A 9,769-nucleotide genomic window follows, 5' to 3' on the forward strand; every position below is an offset into this window, starting at 1 on the left:
GCCCTGTGAAGTGCCAGCCCTTGGTGACCACTTGGTACATGAACCCCAGACTGAGAAATTTTGTATTTCTGAAATGCTGTGAATGCTGGAGTAATACTTGTTGACGCAGAGGAGCACATAGAGGAAAGTATTGAAGTTCTTTCTTTCCTCAGAGCTATCAGATTTCTTAGAACTATGGTGAAGAGGAGTTTTCCAAATGTCTGCCAAAATAACATAAAATTTTACTTATATGGAGATTATCTGCTATCTAGAACAATAATATTTCATAAAGATTAACATAGTACCGCTGTTTTATATTAATTGTTACTCTTGTATGAAGGGACATAATGTACCTGTTACAAGCAGATTATTTTGGAGACACCTATTTTCAAAGTCATTCACAAATTTAAAAGGCAAGGGTATACTCCATTTGCTAACAGAAGAGCAGTGGCCTACTTAATGTTTGCAGAGGATATTGTATTTTTGTGAGGTAATTCAGGTATAAGAGAGTACTTCAAACACCTAAAATAAAATCTTCCTTTAAAAAGAATAACACATTACGTACTCCTGAATTTGTACTAAAGCTAGTTTTGACAGCGAAGTAATATACTTTTAAAGCAGTTGCCATATTTCTGCTTATTACTGTTTGTATTGGTGGTTTGTAAACAGTCTAGAAAATTAAACGCCTTAATCCAGGCTTACTGTAGTTGAATGTGTAATCGTCCTAATTTTCTCCTTTCAGGGTTCAGTGTAAATGAGAAGTGGTACAAGTCACTTTCTTGTTTTCATTTAAGCACTCATGAGGTCAGTCTCCCTTTTTTATTCTTTTAATTTCTTTAGCCACTACAGAGCACTTTTTCTTGTGCGTTTATTTTCTTTCTTTCTTTCTTTCTTTTTAAACAAATGAGGGATTTTTTGGTCTGTATAAGAGTAGTTCAAACCAAATTGTGTATTTGTTTTTACTCTGGCATCTGGACCATAAAATTCTTCCTTCTCTTGAAATTTTGATGGATTTTGATGTATGAGAGAAATATGAAGGCAGCTGTCTTTGGCAACAGATCTAAGTATACCTGGAGTGTCTTCTATAGAAACACAGGTTAGATCTTTCATGCAAATGACCATACCTGTATTGAAGGCAACAACAATCCCATGACTTACAGAGCTGAAAATCTAGCTTGCTGTCTATTGCATGTGCGACCCAGTCAACCCATTTGGGTTTTTTTGACAGTTTGGTCCTTTGAGCCACTTCTGATTTTCTTCTCACATTTTTATTTTTGATCATCTTAACTGAAATCCTCATATGGGTAGCTTCTGCTCAAGGATTTATTCTCTGAAAGAGTGAAAAGCAAAAGAATTGTTAAATAAAGTATAGAGTATAGTCAAGTTTTTGTGTGTACAGAAGTCAGGAAATTCAAAGCGGTAGCGTGGACTGCAACTGTTTCTCATTTGCATTGAATATGCTACATCTCTATTGCACCAAATTAACACTGAATTCAGCAACAGAAAATATGCATGAGAACATCAAGTATGGCTACTGTGATGAATTGAATTTTACAAAGCAAGTGCATATTGAAGTCTTTGCCATAGAATTGCAGTTACTTGGGATGTATGGGAGGAGTGGTTACATCCAGTATTGAAGAACTTTTCTAAAATTAACGTCTTGTAGTGACCAAAGTGGTATTGAAGTAGCATGGGCAGTGTGGGCTTGATCTACATCTGGCCAGTTCTACCATATATTTACATGAGAATCTCCTTCCTGGGCATAGCAGGAGATGAATCTTGAAGTAATGTGCTGCAGAAGATCATCTTTGACAAGCTCTTAAATAATGCACCTGCAGCGTCTGCTTTTGAATCAAAAGTTACTGAACATAACCCTTGAGATTTCATATTTCTTCCGGTATTTGGAGGACAGCATTTCCACCTTACAGCAAGAAATTTTTATGTCAAAACCAATAAATGTTCTTACTCTTACCAAATGATTTTCTGTCCTGGTTACATGGAAACAGTATTATAGTGTCTTTCTTTATTATTAAAAAAGGCATAAGCTGACATTTACAGCATGTCCATAAATATGTCGTCAAGTGCAAGGAAGCTCTTCTAGGGGCCAGTTAAACTCATACGATCTTTTCTGAAGTATTTTTGCATAAATACATTTTTTCATGTTTTGGGGGATTAATCCATGATATTGCATGCATAATTACAAATTAAGGGAGGGACTGTCTAGTAGCTTGTTCTGTATCTGTGTTTGGACTTAGCTAATTAGCTCAGTATCTTAAAAAGCACCTGAAGGGTAAAATCAGTAAGTACAAATATTTGAGGATTTTTTTTAAAAAATCCCCTGTTCTGTAATAATTATATTGACCCAAACTGTCTTTTAATGTCATATCAAGGTACGCATCAGTATTACACCTTCTTTTCATATTCAAATAAAAGAAGGGGTGGAGGAATTTAAAGCTAGTCTATCTTTCAATCAAATCTGTTCTTAAAAAAAAATACTCCAATGTTAGTGCTTGGAGGAGTAATTGCCTGGGTTGTATTATCATTATTCTTGAAAAATTTTATAACAAATGTGCTGCGGCACAGTAATGCCATAAATGGGGACGAATGATATGATTAATAATTAAAAAATTGGACTTCAAACAGTACTATTGGCATTAAAAAGTTGTTGTTATTTGGTGATCATAAGTATCACCTTATTTCATGAGCAAGAAGAATCTGAATGTTTTGGTTGTACATTTTGAACACATTTTGAACACATTTGTCCAGTACAGGTTTTGGAAATTTGCTGTTATTTGCTGTTATTTGTTATATATATCAGTATCCCATGTTATCTATCCTGTGTTTGCTGCTATGCTGCAAAATGAAGGAATTCACCAATTTTTTTCATGGATTTCAACAATTTTGTCTCAATATTTTACTGTAATTTAAGATTTGTTTGAGCCAGAGAACAGTACTTCATTGATGAATAGGGGGCCAAGATCAGAGGAGGGAGATGCAGGATACAGAGTGGCTGCCGCATTTCTGTTTCCAGACTGTGCTTTCTGCTGCTTGGCATGAGGTGAAATGATTTGTATGTGTCCCGTGTAAAGTGTATATTTGAAGATGAAAGGTGTTACCTAAATGCTAGATATTCTTTATTTATAAAACTTTGTCACAGCTGAATTGAAATATAGAGAGACATTTTCTGTTGGGGAGAGAAAGAGAACCTCTAAAGAATCGAGCATTTCAACTCTGTGTCAAGCAAGATAAGTGTGCAAATGAGGCAGTTGCCCAGCTGCTTTAAAAACTGTCAGTCTTCTGCCCAATAGCTGGAAGTTGCTAATGGGTTAGGAAAAAATCCTAAAATACATGGTATAAAGATAATAGACTTGTGTTCCAACATGGTTTTAAGGCATTAGATATGCAGTCCAATCCACATTCATTCTAAAATAAATGAACATGAATGCTTTTATGATTTTAACTACGGCATGGCTGGCTATTCAAAAATTTTCATCTTACAGAGAATAGTGAAATTGAAAGAATGAAGGAGTTTACTGGACTTTCTTCCCTACAATACATGAAGCAATATTGTTTAAAAAACTGTGCTCATTTCACAGTATGTACTCCTAGACGTGGACTGCAATGTTAATAATTTCAATGAAAATATTCTTCTAAAGCAACATTACTATCATCCTCCTGTTTCTCTATGTAAACTTCTTTACGTGATTTAAAAAGTTCACACCTCCCTTACAAACTAGCTTGCTTCATTTGTATCTTTTTTTCTCAAAACTTTCACAAATAATCAGCAAGGCTTCTCTATATTATAGCCTTTTTAATGACTTTCTTCCATGACAAGGCTGCTATTTTCCCACTCCTTCCTCCTTGATCAAGAAAATTGCTAAAGTTGAGGCTCAGCACTCAAGAGGTGCTGCAGCTTGTAGCTGGGTCCTGATCTCCTGAGTTGCTTGAGGAATGGTTGTGGAAAGCATTCACAGGATCTGGACGGCCATAACTACTGCTGTGGCCGCTCTTACAGGCTCATTTATGCCTCTTCCTCCGAGCAAATAGAGAGACATGATCCAAACCATCCTCTGTCTTGCTGACTGTTTTACCAAGTTTCACAGGTGCAACATCACCTGGAAATGATGGAAGGGAAGGACTTGGGAGCCCTAGCTGAGCACAGCACACCAGCCCGTTACAGCCGTGAAAAAGACAAATAGGATAGGTCAGGAGAGTCATCTGCAGCAGAGAGAGGGAAGTAGTACTGCTATTGTACAAGACACTGATGAAACCTCATCTGTAATAGTGAGTACAACTCTGGTCACCCATGTTTAAAAATACTTAATGGAAAATGGTAGAAGGGCCTGCTAGGAACACTGGAAAATCAAGGGAATGAAGGGCATTTCATATAAGAAGAGCTTACTTTCTTTTAATCTAGCAAATGAAGACTGAGAGTAGGGATGAGTATAATCTAAAAATGCTTTGTGTGTCTAATCTCCAAGGATGAAAAGGTACTTAAAGGTAATGCTAGCCCAAAAACAAGTGGGGGCAAAAGATCCTATTGGGGCAGGAGGAGGTTAGAGCAGATTTCCAGCCCAGCTTTGAGGGGAAAAAAGCAAACTGCTTTTAGAATGGAACATGAAACATTCATGAAGGAGTGTGTGATAACAGGGCACTGGATTCCTCAGTACTGGCCTTGTAGCTCTCTCCAGTCCTTGCTACATGTTCACATTGCATAAAGGGTGTATAATGGTAATGAGATGAATGGATGTTTATTTTGCAAAAACGTTTGGTGTGAGGGAGAGAAAGGAGGAAGGTGGGAGAACTGGGTGGGAGAGAAGAGTTGTCAAACAGAAAACATTCATTCAGTTTCTCTGCGGCTGAAAAATGAGTGCTTCTCCCCAGGTCTATTTATTACAACATTACTTATCTACAAACAATAGTTAAAAAGAAAGCTGCACATTATTCAAGTTCTAATGTTCCTTGTTTAAACCTCCTTAAACTCACACGGTTTGAACTCCATCAGCCTAGACAGGTTTCTTTATGAGCCAAAGCGTTTGGATGTTTTTGTGTTTGAAGAGGCTGCAGATGCTGCCGCTCCGCGCTGTGGCTAGTTGTGTCTGTAGCACTTGGGCTCAGCAGGTACTGCCGGCTGCTGCTGTGCAGGCTGATACCTGGAAGCTGCTCAGAACAAGAGCAAGGGAAGATAGGGAAGATACTTCTTTTGCTGTGCAGAGGAGAGGCAGGATGATTACAGCTCCGGGCAGCTGGCTGTACAGGCTCCTGGTATGCACTGCTGTGAGGGAGGTGGCTTGAGGACAGGGACTGCTGAGGATCCCATTGCCGTATCAGGAAGAGAAGACGAAAATAGCATTACCAGAAAAACTGTTCTAAGGGAGACCCAGGTAGCCTTCCCATATGAGACTAAATCTGACCAGCCTTGTCTTCTAGATTGGGAGTTTTCTTAATGCCAGCAAAAGAAAAAATTCCAATATCCTCCTGGGATGGGCAAGGCTACAGCTAGACAAATATGGACCTGAATGTACAGGCTTGATGGATCACCTTAAGAATTGTTCTGTCTTTGAACTTATGTCTTTCTTTTTTCAGACATAGTGTTTTCTTAAGCTGAACATCAGTCCACTGGAGAAATCATTATCCCATCATCCTACTTAGCTTTCCAAAGAACTTGTTTAATGTATAAATGTGCAATAATATCAACACAAGAAGACTGTGAGCTGAGTTTTGCGTGGCCCTGCACCAGTTTTTATGAGCCAAAAGAAGTCTGATGCATTTGAAATTAGGTACATGCTTTTGATATTGAAATACAGTAGATAGGTAGAAGGATATCCAGAAGGGCACAAAAACATGGATGGATGAATTTTCTTATGCTGAAAATAGCCTAGGGGGCTGATAGTAGCTAGCATAGTCAAGAAATGAAACAAGACAACACAAGAACACTTTGTTCTCTTGCACCTTGAATAAAAGAGAGACCATGCACCTGTGCTTGGTAGCTCCAGCCTCTGTTACCATGGCTTATGAAAGAAGACTTGCTGAAGACTATTCTGGAGGGCCTAAAAGGATAATGTGAATACTGCTAGATATGTGGTAACACTTACTCCTGACATCCTTTATAGCAGCTTCCCCTCAGGGAATAACCTGAAATAACTAGTGGCATTTATATAGCACCTTTGTCAGTACACTTGATAAACCACAGGCACAGTCTAGGGCAAACTTTATTTATTGCTGTGCTCTAGCCACTGCTGAATTGGCAGGAAGCAGCTATTTAAGAGAGGAAGCATACACATTAAAGAGTAAATAGCTCCGTATTGCTTTGAAAATGTGAGAGCACTACATTTTGTTGTTAGCAGGGATGTGATCCGTAATATATTTGTTCATGTTAGCAGTTTTGATAATCCTTCGTGACTCTCATCTCTTTCCCACTGTGTGAGTAAAATTTTGTGAGAAGGAACAAAATGTGAGACAGGAAATGATTGTGGAGCATTTAGGTTTCTCTTGCTGATCTCTTACTGAAGTATTGACCTGTTTTGATGGTACTGAAATAATCTGAAATTTAAAGAGCTTGTCATTATTCTTTTGTCCTCACTTGGTGTTACATGACTGGCTACAGAGAGATATCTACGTCTGAGATATAAATACTGAATGGCTTTCACCCTGGTGTCATCTTGATTACTAAAATGTAATCTCCTCCCACTACATCCACCTGCAGCTCTACGACCTCCAGTTTGACAGGGATTACCATACTTGTGGTAATAGTATGAGAATCAAGACCTTTACTTTCTCTGAAGGACCTGAAACTGTTGTGGAGTGTATTTCTTGTGAGATGGGAGTATTTTGAATCCTTGCAAGGGCTTTTCTCAGTCATCTCCATCCTGTCTGCAATATACCCTTCCTCTCAGCTATAATTGTGGCAAGTCTTTCACAGAAGTGATTTTGATTGTTCTTTTCTGTATCTTTCTGATAATCTTCAAAATTTGATGAAGGCCCTTCAGCTTCTTGTTTCAGATTTCTACTGTGTCCAAACAAAACATTTCTGTAGTTTGGCAGCTTCTGGTTTTACTGTACTTGAGTTCAACAATAAGTACAAATGCTTTCATTGTTGTTTGTTCTTTCTGTAAAGACTGACATCATTGAACAAGAGGGTGTAAGAAAGTTAATTTCTTGAAGAATGTCACTGAATTTATTCAAAACTTGTGGCAATCTTTATACAATTGGAGGTGAAGGGAAATACTTTGTTTTTCACCTTTTACTCAATATGTACCTGTTCTCTATCCCAGTGTGGGATCTTGGCAACATACTCTTTAGGAAAAAAAAAAGAAAAAGGAAAAAAAGGAAGAGTTCTTGTCCCAGGTTAGCTGTTCAAACCGCTCAGTGACTCAGCCACAGGGTGTTAGCTTCATATATGTCTCTTGTCCATCTGAATGAGTATCTTTTCTATTATTGGGATCTTTTTCCTTGGGTTTAATCATGTTCTTGATAAAATTAGTGGTCACCGTTTTGTTCAACTGTCTCCAGGACTGCAGATGCATCAAATTATAGACAGTTACAATGTTAAAAAGAAAATAGAACAACAACAAAAAAAGAAAAACTAGAAGAATATTATGTTTTTCCCCTCAGAAGAAGTCAGATAATGGAGCCTAATTCATTTTTAATTGAAATTTGTATTTTAAAAAGATTTTCATCTGGAATATTTCTCATGACTCCAAATTAAACTTCTGCTGAAATGAAGAGTTCTGCTTCTGTATGACTACCCATATAGTTTCATCTAGGAAGCCTAGGTTCAGTTCCCTGCTGGGTTCCTAGACTCTAGCCATGAGATTATACATCTGCAGGTCTACCTTCTTCCTATTTCGCTTCCTAGGTTGTAGCCCCTAGGAAGGAACTGCTTGTAGCTAGGAACTGGAGACTGGCTTATGATGTGTTTGCGCAGTGCCTGGGCCTCTTGGAGATCTTCAGGCTTTGCTAGAACTCCAATAAAAGTTATGTTCTGGTTGCAGCTTTCCAGAGAGTCCTTTAGGAAGCCCATGGTTCAGTCTAGCTCTCTAAATCATTAGCCAATTTTAATCTGTTATACTGTTGCTTTGTTAAAATAAACTTTGTCATCAATTTAATATTGTGGGGCTTTGGGGGTTAGGAGGCCTTTTGCTGTCTTCAGGGTTAGGAAGCATAATATGAATCCTATTAATTCTATTATGACCAAGCTAGAAGATCTTAAAAGCATATTTGACTCTGTTTTCTGTTACCTTACGTATGCCCACAGCTGTGACTGCAGTCAGAGCAAGGAATATTAGACTGATGTTAATCATGCTTTTTTCTTCTGTGGTGGTCATAAGGGATCAATTATTCCACAGCAGCCAAATATTCTGATAATGCCTTCCATTAATACCTATAAACACTTTTCAATGAAACTACTTTATTTTAACTCAGCTTTTATCCATGATTGACAGATATGTTTTTTTTATGAGATACTTTGATATCTATGGATTAAAAGTGAGAAGTTTGACTATTACCTCTTACTTAGGGACTTGTCTGTAAGCTGCATAACATAGTGTTTCAGTGGATGATTATATAGAGAACAGAAACATATTTTTAATGTCTCTGCTTCAGGAAATTTGAGACCAGAAGACAGGCTAATGTGAAAATCTGACACATCTACAGAGACTGCAGAACCTAGAAAGCTTGCATGTTGTGTCTTATTATGCAGTATCACGTGTAAAATGAGGTACCTCTCTGAGGGATACCATAATGTCTGTCACTTGGCATTTGCCTTGCGTGTGATGTTAGTCTCGGATGTGCTAGTCTCTGAGGAGGACTTTATGTAACATGGAAGCTTGGAGGAGTTTCCCAGGCAGTCCAGAAAATATGAAGCCTACTGTGGGTCTCTAAGCAGCCCTCTAATAAATAATGATCACAACTGGAGTCTCATTTCTTCTTTTCCGAACCCAGATTCCAGATGCAGGATTTTTGCCAAAATAATGTATTGCAGTTGAAAACCTTCTCTGGTCATCACTACGTGAATAGAAGGTTTATTAACAAGCGTTTAACTGTCTCTCTCTCTCTCTTTTTTTTTTTTTTTTTTTTTTTGGCATCTTTGCTCATCAGTTAAAATAACAGGTGTTGTTGGTTATGGAAATTTGGTGCTCACATGATATTTGGAGTACAGTATATCTTCTATTTAGTAAGTTAGTGTAAAAGTGTCATTTTCTGTGGCTGGAAATGGTTACAAGCCCTTGGTAGACCTGTGCGTAGATAATGGAAGATGATTCTGTTCGTGTAAGTTATTGGCATACTTGGCTGCATTTCTATTTCAAAGCCTGCTTTATAAGAAACCGGTAAAAATGTATTTCTTTTCATTACAGACACTGTTTCATTACATTTACGTGATGATGTGAGGCCAAAATTGTGAATAGGTAAATATTGTGCAAAAAGGTAAAGGAAATGCTGAAATTTGACAGAAACAATGTTCACTGAGATTTGCTCTCACCTGCAAAGAGTTTCAAACAGCCTTTTAGTAACCATAGGAAAATCTGTGATTGTTTACATAAAAGCACTTCAAATTCTTCTTATATTATAAATTATGTGTGGTGAGTAGCTACATTAACATTTGCAGTAAAACTCCTTATCATGGAAAGAGAAAAGGAATATTTATAATTTTCTTAAAAATGTATTCAGTTTTCAATAGATAGAGAACCATATTTCTTGCAGGAGTTAAGCTGCTAGCAGCTGTATAAAGATTGTTAGCCTATTTGAGTGTTTCACCTATCCAATATTCCTTTCAGTTGTATGCAGATAA

This window comes from Rhea pennata, chromosome Z (genome assembly GCF_028389875.1).
Source record: "Rhea pennata isolate bPtePen1 chromosome Z, bPtePen1.pri, whole genome shotgun sequence".
Lineage (NCBI taxonomy): Eukaryota > Metazoa > Chordata > Aves > Rheiformes > Rheidae > Rhea > Rhea pennata.